Raw genomic sequence first — 21,139 nt, forward strand, 5'->3', positions numbered from 1 at the left:
GAGGAAGGGTTAGCACCCTCGTAACGCCCAAAAATTGGTACCTAATTGATTATCAAGTGTCTTTAATGTCAGAAATTTGAAAGTTTTAAGATGCAATTCCCTTTAGAATATTTTGATTAGAGTTCACTTGTATCAAATGAATCAAAATATCACATCCAGTAAGTTAGGATGCAATATTTTTAAGACATTCGAAGCTAAGCTAGCCTTTTTTTGAAAATTCCTATCTCGAAACAATAAAATGCCATATCCAGTAAGTTAGGACAAAGCGCTTTGAAATTCCAAGGCAGTTGCTCGTATTTTGAAAACCTTAAAAACTCAAAAGGGTACTTGACTATTCGAACTCAACGAGAAAAGTTGCAACCCAGTAAGTTAGGGCACTACCTTTCTCGAAGCTTCCAAATACCAAGCATTGCCTTTTTTATTTGAAAACTTTGGAATCTCCTTTTTATTGATATGTAAAGAATCACATACATTATAACATATAAGATAGAACATTGCAATAATAAAACATGCATTTAAACAATACAATGGCAATAATGTAAAGATCATACACTAGATATATACATGTTTAAAATTACATAACATCATACACACAAAGATACACATAGCTTATATTGAAAATGAATAAGCAAAACATATACACATGCAAAATAATTAACTTAAAAGTGATGCATGATATACAATTTGACGTAAATTACACAATATACATTACCACTTTGGGCATATCATCATAAATAACCTATATGTTCATGTATATTTGTTACATGCAAAATAAAACATAGAGTATAATGAATTTAATAATATAAATTACATAACACCTATATATAACAACATTTCATGCAAATGTACCTTAAATTAATATAAATAATTAACTTCCATGCAAATATGCAACAACAATAACAAATAATTTACTAAACAATAACGAAATATGAAAAAGTAAGCAAATTATGAACATATGAAATATAAATCAAATAAAGATATTCATAAATTTTAGATTAATATGAAAATAATAAAAGCAAACCCAAAAAAATGATTAATATATATAAACCATATTATAGGGTATAATACCTTAACAAAATAATGTACTAAATATTAATATCTCATACATTTTTAAAAAACTTTTAAGAATGTATATAATTAGTAAGTAATAAAATAATATATACTTTATAATAAAGTAATGTAAGGAAATATGGTAAAATAAAGTGTATAATATAATTTACAAATAAAATATATAGTAATATAAATCATATAATAAATAATATAAAATATATATAATAAAATCTATATAATATAATATATATAAGAAAGATATATTATAAGGAATAATAGATAATAAAATATAGTATGTGGTAAAAATACATAAATAAATATAATGAAATATGATATAAGAAAAATATATAAAATAATAATAATAATATAATAAGTACTTTTTATATAAAAATATAGTAATATATATAATAAAAATATATACCACATAGTAAAATATATATATAATGAATAGATATAATAATAAAAATAAAAATATAATAATATAATAGATAATAAAAATAATATGTACTATTTATATAACTAATATTTAAAATATATATAAAGTATTAAAGAGGATTAAAATTGAATTTAATTAAGGAATTTAGGGTTAATTGCAAAATAAACGAAAACTCTGGGCCTGATTGAAATGTGCGTTAAATTCAGAGGACTCCTTGGGAAATTAACCCTAATCCTAAAACGACACCGCTTCCACTAACTCAGTTTTAAAGCCAATATTAGGGCTGAATTAAAAATAAGTAAAACGAAATTATAAAGTTTAAAAAGGCAAGAGGACCAATTGGGAAATTAACCCACTTTACGAAAACACGCGGATCATCCCCGGGTAATCGGGTCAACACGCAAATCCTGGGCCTCAGAACGATGCCGTTTTATGCTTATTGAATTAAACTAAAAATGGCACCATTTTATTTGGGCTATATATGCCAAATTCTGAGTTTTAAAATCATTTTTAAACCGGTTTTAAAAAAAAACTAAAAAAAAACTCTAAGGGAGGGGAGAGGGAAGGTGCTCCGGGCTCTGGCCTTTGTCAGGCCAAGCTCCGGTCACCAGACACACACACACCCACGCGCTTACGCGCCACCTTCAACGCTGCCCTACGCGACCCTCGGAGGTTAGAAACCTCGATTTTTGATGCAAAAGCAAAAGGTAAAACCCTTTTTTCGCATTTTAAAACTATTTATCAAACTGTTTGTATATGTATATATGCTTTGGACATGAAAAAATAAAATAAAATAGGAGATTCACCTCTTAAAAAACTGTTTGTTTTTGCTTCCTTTTATTTCTGTTCTTGTATGCGTATCGTTTATAGGTTACAAAGGGGCTTCTTTATAGCCACTGTTTCTATTACATTTTTGGGAAAGAATTTGAAGATTTCTTTCCATATTTGTTTCGTGTCTGCTACTTTTCTTTCTATTTTTGCAGGTGTTCAAGGAAAATCAAGCGATGATCATGCTGGTGACGTAGATCGACCTGTGGCATTGATCACGGCGTGAATCGGAACCTGGAATCGTGGCCTTGATGATGGGCAGCTAGAACAACGAGAACTAAAGGGACGTGACGTTTAGTTTAGCTTCTGGATCTTTCCATTTGCGGCGCCTAGGGTTCCAAAAACCCTAGGTCTTCCCTCATCTGTTAACAAGTTGGGCCATTTGGGTCGTACCTGTTTGTGGGTAACGGGTAGTTTAGCTGGGTTATGGGTAGGACTTTTGGTAGTTGGGTCAAGATATTTGGGCTTACCTGGCCTTGAGGCCTGTTTATTGTAGACGGACTGTTTGAATAAACATTTATATATTCTTTATTATTTTTATTTTTAGTTTTATCATGGGCCCGGGCAAATTTGGGTTGCTACACTATTATTTTCATTATTTTATAGGGATAGTTTATTTTTGGTGCTTCCAACGACACACCAAATTTTGGCACTGTTGCCGAGGATCAGTAACGTACTAATCTTATTTCTTTTGTTTCTTATGACCAGCTCTGCTCCATGTATTCTTGCATTTGATTCAGAAATAGAGAAGACTGCGAGAGCTAATCGTAAGGAAGCAAAGTTACGAAAAAAACAGTCAGAGGGGTAGATTCTCAGAGTAACCCACTACCGGAAATAGAAACAGGCGACGAAGTTGAGTCTAGGGTTAATGACAACCCTACTCAAACACTAGAAAACGAAAGAATATGAGTCGATCCACTAGAAGAAGTGTTTAACGCTACAATTAACAAAAACCAGAATCTAGCACATCAACCTATGTCTCAAACAATTCAAAAAATGGCCGAAGCTCCTGTAGAACAACCATCGTTGTGCATTGTGTATCCTACTATGGATACTGATTTTGAATTGAAGTCAGCATTAATCCAGGCTTTTAAATTGAACTCAGTTTGGGAGAGATATTAAACAATTTCAAAGTGACTGAGTAGAGAGTTTCGTGCATTTGCCGTCGTTTTGGCGACTCATGGGATATTTCATAGGTTGTCCTGTCCACTTATGTCCAAGCAGAATGGGGTGGCTAAACGCAAGCACAGACATATTGTTGACATGGGTCTCACACTTTTGGCCCAAGAAAATCTCTCTATAGACTATTGGGGTTATGTGTTTTGTTGTGTTGTTCACCTCATTAATCAACTTCCTACCTCAATTCTGAAAGGTTAGTATCCTTATAAGGTTCCTCATGGACAGGACCCCATATATGATCATTTACGAGTATTTGGGTGTTGCTATTTTCTATATTTGCGTCTGTTTTTACGTCATAAGTTGGATTTTCGTTCTTAGCCATGTATAATTTTTAGGGTATAGTTCACAACATAAAGGTTATCAATGTCTCACATTGGATGGTAAGATAGTTATTTCTTTCCATGTTGTGCTTGATGAATAATGATTTCTGTTCCCTACGTCTGCTGAGGGTTCATCCCAAGCATCTTAGCCCTGTTAATGTGTCTCCACATATGTTCCTATTGTTCAGCCTCTCTTTTGTCGTTTCACTGAGTTTTCGCTTGCTCGACCCACTGAGTCTTCATCTCTTGCTCCTGGATAGTGTCCCACGCTGTTTGCTTCAAGTGTTCCACAAGTTGATTTGGGATTTGATCGTGAACCACACCAATCTCTTCCACATCCACAAGATTCAGTTTCCCCGGTCCAACCACAGTTACTTCAAATATTCAGTCTGCTCCTCTGCATATAGGAAATACTCATAACATGGTTACTTAGTCTAAGGTCGGTATTTTTAAACCCAAGGTTATGTCTGTTGAAGCTGTTGATTCTGAACCACACACAATTGATGAGGCTTTTTCTACTACGGACTGGCGAGTGGCAATACAAGTTGAGTATGATGCACTGATGAATAATTCCACTTAGGAACTTGTTCCATTACCGCATGGTTGGAAGGTGATCAGGTGTAAATGGCTTTTCAAAGTAAAAAAAAAAATTCCTAATGCGACTGTCGTTCGCCATAAGGCTCAGTTGGTGGCAAAAGGTTGTTCTAAGGTACCTGGGTGTGATTTCAAAGAAACATTTAGTCCAGTGGTTAAACCTGCTACTATTCAAACCATATTGTCTATTGCAGTTTCCAATGGTTGGTAGCTCTGTCAGGTCAATGTGAATAATGTCTTTTTAAATGGTGGCCTTGCTGACGAAGTGCTTATGCAACAACCTCTTGGATATGTTCAGTATGGTCCGAATGGAGAATCTTTGGTGTGCCTTCTGAAAAAGGCTTTATATGGGCTACGTCAAGCCCACGTGCCTAGTTTGATAAATTTAAATGTTTTCTCATTTCTGTCAGTTTTCTCTTATATCAAGATCTGATGCATCTCTGTTTGTTCGGGTTATAACTGACTTCACTCTTTATGTTCTCATTTATGTGGATGATATTATCATCACTGGAAGTATGCCTGACCGTATAAGCGACTTTTTTCAACAATTGCATAGTGAGTTTTACCTTAAAGACATGGGCGATCTTCACTACTTCTTAGGCATTGAAGTTACTCGATCGTCCACCGGGTGTCTCCATCTCCGCCAACAGAAGTACATCTGCGATTCGCTTGACAGGAGTTCTATGACTAATGCAAAGAGTGTTCACACTCCGATGATCAGCTCTTTTGTCTTGTCTAAAGATGATAGGGATCGTCTTAGTGATCTTACTGAATATAGGAGGCTAGTTGGTGCATTACAGTATGTGGTCATGACTCAGCCTGGTATTGCATACGTGGTAAATTGTATTTGTCATTTTATGCATATGCCTACTATTGTACATTTGGTTGCATTAAAATGATTTTTGCGGTATTTATGTGGCACTTTTGATTATGGGATAGTTTTTCATCCATTTGACAGACTATCTTTGGTTGGTTATGCCGATGACAATTAGGGATTGGATTTTGATGATCACCGATCAACACGGGCTACTGTATGTATTTTGGACACACACCCATCTCTTAGTGTTCTAAGAAACAACAAGTTGTTTCTCACTCTATAGCTGAGGCAGAATATTGGAGTCTAGCTGCGGCTACCAGTGATGTTACTTGGTTAGTCTCTTTGAGAAAAGGTTGCTGATGGTTCTGTTATTGTTAGTGAGGTGCCGGCTTATGATCAGATCGCTGGCATCCTCACTAAACCACTGTTTATATCAACCTTTGCTCGGTTTTGTAGTCTTATTCAAGTTTTGCCTGTCGAGAAGATGGGTGAATGTTAAAGTATAGAAAATGACTCTGTTAGTTTGTTATTGTTAGTTTGTTATACAGGCTGTTATGATGTTAAGTGAAATTGTTAGCAACAGTTACTCATACACATTTGTATAAATACTATTGTTATATTGATTGAATTTAGGATATAATACTAGTTCATTCTCTGCATATTCTATTTCCTTGTTCAACTTACTATAGATATTAACAACCTTATCATTCATATATATATGACAAGATTATTTTTCAGTAGAAAACGAACAACATTTAGCGAAAACAATAAACTTAGACATTGATATTTAGAAAATGATTATCTAAATATAGAATCTCATTGACTAAACTTGGAGAGACTTCAAAAAGCTTCAGACTCAAAGAGTTGTCATAAACGCATTTCGCCATTTGATCAGCGATCATATTTTGAGCTCTAGGAATATGCCAAATTCTTATCTTCCAATCTCGAATAAGATATCCATTGATTAACCGAAGTTCCACAATATTACTATTGGCAGCACTACCGAAAATGAAGGATTCAACAAGAAGTGAATTATCGTATTCGACTTTCAACTGTTTGTAACCTTTTCCCTATGCTATATGGAGGATTAATTTATTGACACATGACATATTTATTGTGATATTTACTTTCATTTTTTGTTAAAATAGAATATAATTTTGAAATCATAATATATTATTTGAATAATATCAATAATTTATAAATTTAAATATTTAAAATAATTTAATTACAAACTTGGCTATGCATGATTTTATAAAATTGATAAAACTTTAACAATTAAAAAAAAGTCATATTAAAGGATCAAAATTTAATTCTATAAAACTGTTAAATATTTGAAAACTTTTAAATAATATTATTTTAAAGATATATTATTTATAAATTTAAAATAATTAATTTTATTATTAATTAAATTTATGTAGGTGAAAATATTAATAACAAAAAATTTTGTTCAAGTATAAAATATTAATCAAATCTTAATTTTAATTTTAATTAATAAATTATGTGGGTTGATTTTAAATAATAATATTTTAAATAATTATGATGAAAACAAATTAAATTAATTAAATAAAATTAAAAATTAATTAAAAAAATTATGAAAAAGTCAGACACTAATGATGAAGAAGAAGTGCCTATTAACTAGCTAAAACGAAAACGCTACAAGAGAGCTGTTGGAAAATCCATTCAAGTTGATGCTGGTGAAGTAGAAAGGCAGCAGCGACACAAACGTGCTGCCAAGAAATCCACCCAACCCAAATAGAGCAGCGTCCATTCTTTCCAAGCTTTTGTGTTTCTTTCTTTCATTTTATACTATATGTTTCATGTACTCATAGTTAGTTGTCATTGCATTGTATTTTGCCATATTTCATTGTTCATGCATTGAGGACAATGCATCCCTTAGACTTTGGGGTGTGTTGTGTTGTACATATAGTATATCGTAGATAGATGCTTTAATATTCAAGCATTTTGTCATTCAGTTTGCCATTATTTACAAATGCCAAATAACTGTTAAACTATGATGAGTATATTGATATTGATGATGTTCAATGAGGATAATAACTTTTCAACTAATTTAGAAAATTGTGGAAGTTGATCAAGCATGTTTAGCTTAGGATAGTAGTTTGTAAATTGATTCCTAAAAGTAGAACAACTTAAGTATCAATGCAATTAAGTCTGTAGTAGGATTCTTTTAATTCATTTAGAATTTCTTGATCCTAAATTCAATAATTTGGTTATAAATGATAATGAATACCTTAGCAATAGTTTTACACTCCAATGTTTGGAACTGTCAAGTAGGTCAGTAATGCTTTGTTTGCTCCATCGTATTATTGATCAGAAAAATGAGTTCAAATAAGAGTGATTAAAAAATTATTAATAATTTAGGGACACTCTACTATAGTAATAGGCTGTTTAGTTAATGAGGTAGTTGTTTTCCCCATCCATCTCTTTAGTTAAGAGCCTTAGCTTTATGAGTGAAATATATTCAAATTGTGGCATGATGTACTACCTAGTAATTTAGTGTATGCTCCATTGAGATTTTCAAGTAAAGAAACCATGTGACAAGATGAATTCACTATAGAAAATAATATTTGTGTTTAAAATTTTGAACTGACTGAATAAGTGAGAATAGTGAAATTGAGTTTATAGGAAAGACATTTTAAATATATTAGGAAAGGTCTACTATAGTCAGAATTGCATAATTATTTAGGAACTTTTATCTTTAGGAAACATTTTCTACACTTCATTTGCTAAACAAGCCTATAAAAATCAAACCAATTTTTTATTTAAAAGACTGTTGAGAATGGAGTTATTAAATATACTTCTTATGGTTCAACAGTGCAAATTGTAACTGTTTGTTTTGGCAAATATTCATGCATTTATGCATACTTATATTCGTTTTGCTTGATGACAAGCAATAATTCAGGTTTCGGGTGTGATAGCTCTTGAAAAGAGTTATAGTTCAAGCCTCTAGATTGAATTAATTGTTTGTAATTAAGTAAATATATTTGCATTTGTAGATATTTTTAGAACATTACATAACAAAGCTTGGATTGTGTTATACAAGTTATTATTTGTTACTTCTATTATTGGGGAAGAAAGGTGTTGTTTGTGGTTGGTAACAGGTGTAGGATGAAGAAGAGAAGAGAAAAAGGATAGGAAAATGAAGGAAGTGAAATCTTACCATGACAAAATGTTGGTTAGATTGCCAACACGAATGCCATGACAATTCACTTAGTCCTAGACAACAATGCCAAAAACTTGATGTAGTCTTAAATCAACTAAAAATTTGACAAAGGCAAATGCACCTATCAATTAACAGTATAGCTATGGTGAGCACATATATCGTTCCCATGAAGACTAAAAGTACTAGTAATTACTGTCTTTCTATTATTTAACCGACAAATTGGAGTGATTGATTAAAACTAAAATTAACTAAATTAATTAACTAAAGAACACGACAAAGAATAAATCAGGAAAACAAACAATTAACAAACAAGAAGCGAAACAATACCTAGGAAATAATTCACCTAGATTTCATCTAACATTATCAATATGAATTAAACAATTTCTTCACTTAGTATCTTGATATATAGAAATCCCTAAATTATGATAATATCTCTTTCCAAACTAATAGCAATTGACTCTAGGTTGATTAATTGAAATTTCTTTCTAATTAAAGTTCCTATTATCGCATTAACTCGATATATGGATCCCCCTATTAGATTTGACTCTAATCTAGTAGATTTATATCCTCTTATTTCTAGGATTGCATGCAACTCCACTCAATTATGCTAGATCTACTCTTAAACAGAGACTTTTCCTCCTCTATTCAAGCACATCAAACATGGATTAATAGTCCGAAAATATTAAATCCAAGTATTTATTGCGTAAAACAGAAATTAAAAGACAAAATTCATCATAGGGTTCATCTCTCCTAGGTATTTAGAAAATTAGTTCATAATCACAAATAAAAACATCTCAAAGATAGTATAACCACAAGAAACAAGAAAACCCATAATAAACTTCAAACAAATCAAAAGAAGATCTTCAATCTTGATGGAAATCTGCTTTAGAATTGGCTTCAATGGTGTTTCCCAAGTTGTTTTCTTGAGTATTCTATGACAGCTTACTCCCCACTTGTTATATTTGGTATATATAGGTCTTAGAATGCTCGAAAAACCAAAAAAAATTACAATTTTTTCACGTTTCCGATATGTAGTTTATGAAATCCACACGGTCTGGCACATGGCTGTATGGTAGTCAGTGTGGCTCACACGGCCGTGTGCCCAGCCCGGTGGAAGGGTCAAACCTGTGTGGCTCCTGAAACTTGCTCCGATTTTTTGATTTTCACTCGTTTTTTGCTCATTTTGCTCCCAAATTCTCTCCTAAGTATAGAAAAATGAATTTAAATGATTAGGATCATAAAATTCACCATTTGACATCGAATAATTATCCAAAAATGCATTAAGAATGAGGCTAAAATATGTTACTTTTAGCATTTATCACTTTCAACAAGGTTACTTTTCCCAGTCAAACTTTGATTGTTCTAGGGATATTCCAGTCATTTAAGAATTCTAATCTCAGCCTATTTAAAAAGCCATTATAACCCTAATAGGTGTGACCAAAAAGTATAAAAAGAGAGAATGTTGTTGTTACATCCCAAACCCTGTCCAAACGTTATGGCCAAATCTGACGTGTTACATTGAAGTGTTTTAGCAAAAACCGTGTTTTCATTGAAAACCATTCTTAAACAAAAGAAACCTTAATTAACTTAACAATAAACACACCTTTCAGTTTCGAAAGCCTTGTTTAAAACATTTGATTTATGAAAATTTATCATTTAAAATTAAGTTGCGAAAACGTAGAAAACATACTATAATTTAGGAATCCATGTTCAACTTCTCGTAATTACAATGGAAATAATAATTCTAGTATTAATAACATAATGAAAACCTTATTACAATCTTATCTGGACACACTTAAAAAGAAATAAAAACTTAAATGTTTAAAAAAAAATCAAGTCCGAATTATCTTCCTAGTCGGCCACCCAGAGTCCCTCCAAACATCGAACCTTCTACTGAGCATCACCTGAAAATAAAATAAAAGAGGGGTAAGTTTTCACAAACTCAGTGTGTACAACCCTCAATGAAAAACAAGCATTCAAAGAGAAATCATCAAACATGCAATGCAATCCCATCCAAATTATCCATCCGCTACACACCAACTCCGTCCCCCGTCACACCATGTGGGGATATAAATATCGACCCACCTAGCCCACACACCAATGGTAGCCCGGTTGCGGAACTACCTTCATTTACATATTGGGCTTTAAAAGCAGTAGGTGGATCCACGATTGTCAAGCAACCATGCGATCCTCATATACTTCCTTCGTTCCATAATTCCCAACCCATATGCAACCTAAGCAGAATATCATATGTATGCATGTCACATCCATAAAACTTACATTTAACACCTAGGGGTATTTTGGTCATTTCTGCCCTTAGGGGCATTTCAGTAATTTTCCCTCTATTATGATTTTCACTTTCCTCGGCCCGCTAACAAATCCCATAAGCTAAGATGAATGAATACTATGCACCAGGTAGGATTCTAGAAAAGAGGAGGTGAGTTATTAAGACCGCTTAAGTACCAAGCTCTCCCTAGATCCAATCCTAGACATGTATATACCCGTTGCCACACCTTAACCCTATGACTTGTCCACGGTCGCAATATATTAATAAAGTTTTATGTAGTTATCATATACTAGGCCCAAAACCCCTACATACATGCATATGGCCCACTTGGCCCATCTCATTCATATGGCCCATCAGGCCCAATTCACATTCATATGGCCCATCAGGCCCAATTCATATTCATATGGCCTATTAGGCCCAAATCACCTTTATATGGCCCGTTAGGCCCAAATCACCTTATATTCATCCTCACACGCAAATTTTCTATCATATAGCATTTTGCCTATTATGGGCCCAACAACTCATCGGGCACATTAAGTCTATTCTGGCCCGATTGGCCAGATCACAGCCCAAGTCTATGGAATTGCCTATGGGCCTTAGACAACCTCGGTTTCCTCCTCACGAGTGTTCGTGCACTCGCAAGACTACCGCAGCCAAACTTTCAGCTTTTCGGCATTTCGACTTTTCGGCTTTTGCTGATCTACTTGTGTGTGCAGTGTATGTACACACCTGGTAAGCAAGCATGTTGCGATTCCCTTAGTCACCAACCTACAAACGATATCATTTTACTAAAACTGAAACCTCACCTTTCACCTTACCTTGCGCGACAAGTATAACAACCCCTCCTTTAATCACTAACCACGATCAACTCCTAGGTCTGCATCAATCTTAACTATTAAAACCAGAATAATAGGTGACTCATATCCAACACAAGTCCCCTTACCTTAACTATGACCATTCAGCCAACTAAGATTAAGAGTACTTACCAATGTCTCTCACCTGAAAAGCAAATCGGCAGGGATCCAAAAGCTGAAATTCGATACCTATTCCTACCCAAAAATCGATTAGAAGAAGTGAGAAACAATAATTGATACCTTAGTAAAAATCGACTGGAAGAGCAACACTTACACTAGATTCGGTCAAAGAGTATTCGGCCCTTGGAAGATTCGGCTTCCAAACTTAGTATAGTGAATAAGGTATATTTGGCACAGATTAAAGAAGAAGAGTAGAAGAAGAAATCAGCAGAAAGAAAGAAAAACAAAAGGGTTTTTGGCTTTTTGGATCTTGAAGCGAAAAGGGTTTCTGGTAGCAAGGTGAAAAAGATTTCGACATTAGCTTGACACCCTTGCATTCGACACCTATTTATAACCTTTATGGCCGAATTCCTCAAGCCCAAGTTCCCATTTCGGCTCCACTTGCTCCTCACTTCTCATCTCCTCATTTTTCTCCCTGATAACCCCTTGATCCTTTCCTCAAATTTCTCTTTTGATCACTCCCCTTGGAGTCCATCTTCACGCCACTTCCATCCTGCTAGAAGGCCAAAATTAAACTTCCAAAAATACTAAACTAGGTTTTGAACCTTGGATCTCCTTGCTAGCCACTAACGCCATCTCCCTACACTCTAAGTGGCGTCATTTAGCCACTCTTCCACAAGGCTTTTTGATGCCATTTTCCCCTAACTTTATGTAAAATCCTAACTACTTGCCAACAAGGTCCTTTTAATAATTAAATTATAATTTCATTTACCCCTAGGTTTGAACTCAAACCTTAATTGAGACCTACTATAATTATCACATGGCTAGGAACAAAAACACAATTTTTATCAAAACTGAAAACAAATAAAGTTCAGGATTTCGGGATTTTTGGGTTTCGTGATTTTTAGGGCGTTACAATTGTTTTGAGAAAGGGATTTTTTCTGGGATTTGGGGTTTGTACGACTAGGGTAATTTTTCTCCATATTTTATTCTCGTTTTTTTTCTTAAAAGTGAAAAGCTAATAGAATAAAAAGTGGAAGATGGATTGAATAAACAAATGAATATGATGGATAGATGAATAAGAGTCTAATTGAACCCTATGAGATATAAACCCCAACAAACTCAATTAGTGTCTCTAATCAACCCTCAAAGAAATAATCCTTGGCAAATTGAATGATGAAAAATGAATTCTCATGACTCCTTGAAAAAAATCGAGAAGAAAACTGCTTCTAAAAATAACAAGAATGCAATCTTACAAAAAGAAATTAACTCCGAGACTTGAGAATTTCATTAATGAAGAAACAATTGTGTATCTAATGAACAATGAAGAGACCTATATAGGATGGCTAAGTACATCCAAAATAAAACTCTCAAATATACTGAAGCTCTCTAAATAATCTAAACAATAAGTCTTTTTAAACTACACTTTCTTGTTGACAAAGAAACATAAAACTCCTAAATAACACAAAAGACTTAAATAATATCCAAAATTTAGAATAAATAAATAGTAAAACCTAATAAATTGAATTTGACTCATACATTAAAAATTAAACCTAAAATCGCACCCAATATGATTTAAACTTGAATTAAAAGTTTGAAATTGTTTGTTTGTCTATATCTTGTTTATATAATTTTATATAATTTTAAGTGTCATAATCACACCAAAATTACTAAAAATTATGTTTATAATTCATGATCTTTGTTTCATGACTAGATTAGACCATTCTTTTATTCATCTATATTAAATTATTTTACATTTGGGAGAGAAAATTAGAGAAAATAACTGTTGTATGTGTTTTTAGTAAGATTAGCAAGATTGAAATGAAGGGTAATGTTTTTCTTATAACCATGAATTGAATAATTGAGGTGGAACTTGGAACAGAAAAACTTTTGCAACCTAAAACATGTTCCTCTCGGAATTTGATCCTCACGTTCTTAGTGCTGAATGTACAAATTATTGTGACACTAAAAACATCCTTATTTCAATAACAGTAAATAGTTAAAAGAAAAATGTTATTCAGTAGATTCATTGGTATGATTGGTTGGAATTAAAATTAGATCATCTTTCCTACTCACAGTCACGCTGAAGGCTTCAGTCATATCTAAATCTTCATGTCTCACTCCATTAGGAAGCTCCCAATCAAAATGGTAAAGCAATTTTGCTAGAGGCAGCTCAATGTTAGAAAGTGCAAATAATATGCCTGGACAAATCCTTCTTCCTGCACCAAATGGGATATATTCCAAACCTGTTCCTTTGAAATCACTAGAACTATAGAGGAACCTTTCAGGATAAAACGTTTCAGCTTCACTCCAGTGCTTAGGATCTCTTCCTATAGCCCATGCATTGATTATGACTTTAGTCTTGGAAGGAATTTGTAGCCATTGATTTCGCAATTCTCTCGACTTTCTTTTGGAAGTAGCAAAGGAAATGGAGGGTATAACCTCAAGGTTACTTTGATAACTAATGCTAAATATTTTAATTCTTTAATACTTGCTTCGTCCACATCTCCCTTTCCATGGCAGACTTGTCTTACCTCATTTTGTGCCTTTTTTAACAGCCTTAGATTTCTCACCATTTCTGTCATTGCCCAGTCTACGCTTGTTGATGATGTTTCGCTCCCTCCACTAAAGATATCCTGAGAGATTATGAGCAAATGTTACTTTAAGCAAGAGAAGCATATTTGAGGAACCAGTCTATATATTAGCTCAAAAAAGGGAAAAGGACATACTAACCCAAATGATTGCTTTGATTTCCTTTTCAGTCAAGGGAAATTCAAGACCACCAAGTTGTTGAATCTTTAAAAGAACAGTAACCAAGTCTTCCTTGGCTTCTTCACCTATTATTTCACTCTCCAGACTGGCTCTATGTTCATTAATGATACCTTGAAGTATCTTATCAGTCTTCTGAAGCCGGGCCTCAGCTTTCTGTCTCAGTCCACTAATTTATTCAAGCACTCTAAAAGACGGATACATGTCTGCCAGTCTAAATCCAGAACCCAGCTTTACTAATTCATCCACAACTGATGAGTATAATTCATGGTCATTGCATACGTTACCAAATGCTGCTCTTGATGTAATCCTATATGTCAAGGAAAATATTTTCTTGCTGAGATTGACTGGCGATCCTTGGTTTGAAGATATAGATTTCACAAGAGCTGAGACTTCCTCTTGTCTGAATGATTCGAACGATTGCACTCTTTTCGCTGTTAAAAGCTCCACGGTACAAATTTTTCATATTTGTCTCCAGTAATTGCCATAATGTGCTATGGCAATGTCCCTAGAACCATAAGTCAGAATATCCAAAACGGCCACATAAGGTCTATCAGCAAAGATAATACCATGTGTTATCATCACCTCTTTGGCAATTTCTGCTGATAAAACAACGATGGTGGAAATTTCACCAAGTTGTAGGTGCATTAAGGGTCCATGTTGATTGGCCAAATGTTGAAGTTAGTTCCCATGCAACACATGCAGCAACAAAAGTGGACATGCAGCTCATGCAAATTCATGCACGCAAGAATTTATGCACATAAGTTTTTCAGATGAAATACATGCAACAGGAGATGTTAATGTTACTGTTTCATCTCAGTTTCATTTTGTTACTTTTAACAATGTTTTTGTAATTTAGTTCATTTTGAATTATGTTTGGATGACAATTGATGTAACTTGATGGTAAAAGAACTGGTTACCAACTTTGTTCAAATGTACAAGTTAACATCACCTAGTTCCAATTTATTAAGTGGAGTTAGGTAGTGTTTAGGTGATGAATTTGTTGTTTTTTGACCAGCCAATGTCAGGTATATGTAATGGCTTTGAGCCAAAGTTTCTTTTTGAATGAAATCATCAGATATTCCTTTCATATGCTCCATATTTTCTTTGCTTGCTAAATTTTGTTTCTATTCCTACTTGAAGCTAAAAGTTTGAATTTCAAGTATTTTTCCTTTATTCTTCATCCGGGTACATTACATTGCTGTTAAAGTCCAGATTGAAGTTCTTATTTCATCCGGATAAAGTGTGTCTAACACCAACAATTGGTATTTAGAGCAGTAATCTTAGTGGACCTGTCCTTACATACTTTCAAAACAATGGCTTCATCAGGCTTCTCACCAACTGCACCTCCAGTCTTCAGTGGAGAAGGATACCACATTTGGGTGGTTAAGATGAGGACCTATCTCCAAGAATTTGATCTATGGGAGGTGGTCAACTCAGATATTGAACCAGCACCATTGAGAGTAAATCCAACAGTTGCACAGATCAGGCAACATGCTGATGAAAAGACTAAGAGGCACAAAGCTATGTCCTATATTCAGAACTGTGTCTCAGATGTGATCTTTACAAGGATTATGGCCTGTGAGACATCAAAGCAAGCCTGGGAAAAATTGAAGGAGGAGTTCCAAGGTACTGAAAGAACAAGGCAACAACAGCTTCTAAACTTGAGAAGGGACTTTGAGAACTTGAAGATGAAGGAAGAAGAAACTGTCAAGAAGTATTCTGACAGAATCATAGCTGTAGTTAACAGCATAAGGCTCCTTGGTGAGCAATTTGATGAGGCAAGAATTGTGGAGAAAGTGCTCTCTACCTTACCAGAAAAGTATGAAGCAAAAATATCCTCCTTAGAGGATTCAAGAGACCTAGCAAACATCTCCTTAACTGAGCTCATTAATGCCCTGTATACTCAGGAGCAAAGGAGAGCTAGCAGGATGGAGCAGCACCAAGAGGGTGCTTTCCAAGCTAAGACTAAGCCTGCTTCAAGTTCCTCAGCCTACAAAGGCATGAAGACCTCAAAAAAACAGGCCTAAGCCTGATGCTGTAAGAGGAAGAGATCAACTCTGCAGATTTTGTAAAAGGACTGGTCATGTAGAGGCCAAATGCTAGTTCAGACCAAATGTTGTATGTTAACATTGCAAAATGAAGAGGCATGTTGAAAGGGTCTGCAAACAAAAGGGCAGACCTGGCCAGAATCAAGCACAATACAAAAATGTTGAAGCTCACGTGGCTGAAGACATAGTGACCATGAAGAGCAGGTCTTTGCTGTTTCATGCTCAGCTGGCCAGAAGAAAGGTTCAAAAGGCTGGTTGTTGGACAGTGGCTGCACTAACCATATGTCACCTGATGCAACCATCTTTAAGACTTTGGATAGAAGCTGCAAGACCAAAGTCAAAGTTAGTACTGGACAGTTCATAAAAGCTGAAAGGGGATGTGCTGATATGCACTCCTACAGGCAATAAAGCCATTCCAAAATGTGCTGCTAGTGCCTGAGATTGGCAGAAACCTTCTCAGCATTGCTCAATTGCTTGAGAAAGGTTATTCTGTTGTGCTCAAAGGTGAAGAATGCCAGATAAGTGATCCAATTGGATCCAAGTTCATGTCAGTCACTATGACTGATAAATGCTTTGAAGTCAGCTGGCCAAGTGACTTACACTCAACCTGCATTGCCTCTACAGAGGATTCCAAGCTTTGGCACCAAAGGCTAGGGCATGCCAACTTCAGATCAATGACTCAGATGATCAGTGAAGAATTGGTTTGAAACTTCACCAACTTTGTTGAGGAAGAAGAGGTGTGTGAGGTCTGTCAATTGGGAAAACAAACAAGATTGCCATTTTCTACAAATCAAGCATGGAGAGCCTCTGAGAAACTATAGCTTGTACACACAGATGTGTATGGCTCCATGAAGATTGAATCATTGAATGGAAGCAGATACTTCATTTTATTTATTGATGATTACTCCAGGTATTGTTCAACATAATTTCACCGGAATAAGTATGAAGTACTTTCAATATTCCAAAAATTTAAAGCTGCAGCAGAAACTGAAACAGGCTGTAAACTCAAGACCCTTAGGTCTGATAATGGAACAGAGTATACTTTATCCGAATTTAATACCTTTTGTGATGAAGCAGACATTAGACACCAGCTCACCAACACTTATACACCTCAACAAAATGGTGTAAGTGAAAGGAAGAACAGGAGCTTGATGGATATGGCCAGATGTTTACTGTTTGGGAAGAATTTTCCCAAGACTATGTGGGCTGAAGCAGTCAATACTGTTGCCTATATTCAGAATAGGCTTCCAACTAAAGCACTTGCTCATAAGACACCTTTTGAGGCCTGGTTCGGGTTCAAGTCATCATTGGCTCATATGAAAGTCTTTGGTTGCCTATGTTACAGCCAAATACAAGCTGTAAAGAGGGATAAGTTGTCCAAAAGAGCTCTTCCTGGTATTTTAGTCGGATATAGTATGGTCAAGAAGGGCTACAGGATCTTGGACCCTTTAACAAACAAAATTCAAGTAAGTAAAGATGTGATCTTTGATGAAAAAGAATGCTAGAATTGGGAGAAGAATGAGCTAGAGGCTGTTTCTGAAGAGCTAATGGCTGATCATGCTGAACCTAATCAAGTTAGTCCTGAAATGGACATTGATGACATGCCAGTCAGAGGCACTAGACCTTTGGCTGAAATTTATGAAAGAGCACAAGTTGCCATATTGGAGCCATGCAGTTTTGAAGAAGCTGAAGCTGATGAAGGATGGAAACAGGCCATGGTTGAAGAAATCAAGATGATTCAAAAGAATCAAACCTTGGAGCTAGTTGAAAAGCCTACCAACAGAAAGACCATTGGTGTTAAATGGGTCTATCGAGCCAAACAAAATGCTGATGGCAGTTTAAACAAGCTGAAAGCCAGACTTGTTGTCAAAGGCTTCAGTCAAAGAAATGGCCTTGACTACTTGGAGACTTTTGCACCAGTAGCCAGACTTGACACCATCAGATTGCTAGTTGCTTTAGCAGCACAAAAGCAATGGGCCATTCATCAGTTAGATGTCAAGTCTGCATTCCTAAATGGCTTCCTTGAAGAAGAGATATACATTGGTCAGCCTCAAGGCTTCGTTGAGTCTGGAAAAGAACAAATGGTGTACAGGCTTAAGAAGGCATTGTGTAGCCTGAAACAGGCTCTTAGAGCCTAATATGCTCGAATTGACAGTTACTTGGTCAGTTTGGGATTTAACAGAAGTGTTAGTAAACCTACACTATATGTCAAGAAGAATGAAGCTGAAATACAGCTTATTGTATCCCTCTATGTCGATGACCTTTTGGTGATGGAGGAGATCAAGACATGTTGGCTGAATTCAAAGCCAAAATGAAGGACTTGTTTGAAATGCCTGACTTGGGGCTAATGACATACTTTTTGGGAATAGAGGTGCGCCAAGCAGAAGGAAAAATCTTCTTGGGACAGAGAACATTTGCCTTGAAGGTTTTGTCCAAGTTCTCAATGGAGAATTGTAAACCAACAACCACTCCTATTATTGTTGGAATGAAGCTGTCAAGCCAAGGAGATTATGAACCAGTCAATGAGTCTATCTACAGGAGCCTAGTTGGTTGCTTGTTATATTTGATAGCAACTAAGCCAGATATCTTGTTTGCTGTGAATATGTTATCAAGGTTTATGCATTGCTGTAATGTCCAGCACTTTCAAGCAGCAAAGAGAGTGCTAAGGTACATCAAAGGCACTCTTGACTATGGTGTGTTATTCAACAAAGCTAAAAGTTTGAAGTTGAGAGGCTATACTGATAATGACTGGGCTGGTTCAAGTGATGATATGAAAAGCACCTCTGGATATGCTTTTACCCTTGGCTCAACCATGTTTTGTTGGAGCTCAAGGAAACAACCGATGGTGGCTCAATCAACAGCAGAAGCTGAATATGTTGCAGCTACAAATGCTGTAAATCAAGCCATTTGGGTGAGAAAAATTCTAGCTGATCTTAACCTACATCAAAGGGAGGCAACAGAGATCTTTTGTGATAACAACTCTGCTGTTGCAATTGCAAAGAATACTGTCTTCCATGGTAGAACGAAGCACTTTAGCATCAAGTTACATGTGATAAGGGAGATGGAACAAGCTCGAGAGGTGGAGCTGATTCATTGCAATTCAGAGGAACATGTTGCTGATATCTTCACAAAGGCCCTTGGTGTGTCAAGGTTTATAAAACTGAGAAAGCAGTTAGGTATTACAAGTATGGAAACTAAGGAGAAATGTTGAAGTTAGTTCCCATGCAACACATGCAGCAACAAAGATGGACATGCAGCTCATGCAAATTCATGCACGCAAGAATTTATACACATAAATTTTCCAGATGAAATACATGCAACAGGAGATGTTAATGCTACTGTTTCATCTCGGTTTCATTTTGTTACTTTTAACAATGTTTTTTTAATTAGTTCATTTTGAATTATGTTTGGATGACAATTGACGTAACTTGTTGGTAAAAGAACTGGTTACCAACTTTGTTCAAATGTACAAGTTAACATCACCTAGTTCCAATGTATTAAGTGGAGTTAGGTAGTGTTTAGGTGATGAATTTGTTGTTTTTTAACCAGCCAATGTCAGGTATATGTAATGGCTTTGAGCCAAAGTTTCTTTTTGAATGAAATCATCAGATTTTCCTTCCATATGCTCCATATTTTCTTTGCTTGCTAAATTCTGTTTCTATTCCTGCTTGAAGCTAAAAGCTTGAATTTCAAGTATTTTTCCTTCATTCTTCATCCGGGTACATTACATTACTGTTAAAGTCCAGATTGAAGTTCTTATTTCATCTGGATAAAGTGTGTCTAACACCAACACCAAATCTTTAAGAATTCGATGAGGTAGTGAGCCAACTAGCTAATGTAGGTTGCCTATAAAGGGTAATTTCCATGGCCCTGGTGGCAGCTTCTTGGTTGAATCAATGGTTTTCATTTTCTTTACTATTTTAACTACGACTGACAATAAGAGAAAGGAGGAAAACACGACTAGCAAGGAGGGAAAAGGAAGCTCCATTGGTTTTGAAGGACAAGATTTTTAAGGCAAAACGTTTCAAGCTGATAATCCATTCCCATTTTTTGGGGGTTTATATAAAAAGATGAAAATTGGATCTGCGATTGGAAACTTTTCCCTCTAACCTTTTTTCTGATTAAACTAGTTGTAATGATTAGCTACATTATTATTCAGATGGCCTCTATTGGACCATTTTAAAAGCTGATTTAAATAAATACAAAACTATAAATATATAAGCTTTTACATATTTAATTTTCTTTTAAAATTTAATAACATGTGTAATAAATAAGAGACGTTTATAATTGAGTTAAAGCTGTACTGCAACTCGAAAAAATTTTAAATTTTATTATGTCTATTCAAGTTTATAATTAAGTTAAAGTTGTACTGCAACTCGAAAAAATTTTAAATTTTTATTATGTTTATTCAAGTGTTTCTCCTCTCGGATTTATGATCCATAAGATTTGAATGGAAAGTAAAATATTAGAGTTATTAAGATTAATCAATTTATGTATTAAGTATTTCTTTTTTGATTGATAAAATTAGTTGACCATCTCATTTTAAAATAGCCGACCATTTTATTCAATTAAGAAAAATAAATATGTTATAATTATTTTGATTAATCTTAATAATTTAATCTCTTATTTTTCATTCTAATTTTTCTCAAACAG

General features: G+C 34.8%; 1 pseudogene; it reads right to left on the minus strand.

Annotated features, from left to right (window-relative positions):
* Positions 1 to 13,679: 13,679 nt before the first annotated feature.
* LOC108462121 (desmethyl-deoxy-podophyllotoxin synthase-like) lies at positions 13,680 to 20,474 on the minus strand (annotated as a pseudogene).
* Positions 20,475 to 21,139: the final 665 nt, after the last annotated feature.

This window comes from Gossypium arboreum, chromosome 13 (assembly GCF_025698485.1).
Source record: "Gossypium arboreum isolate Shixiya-1 chromosome 13, ASM2569848v2, whole genome shotgun sequence".
In the NCBI taxonomy this organism is placed as follows: Eukaryota; Viridiplantae; Streptophyta; class Magnoliopsida; order Malvales; family Malvaceae; genus Gossypium; species Gossypium arboreum.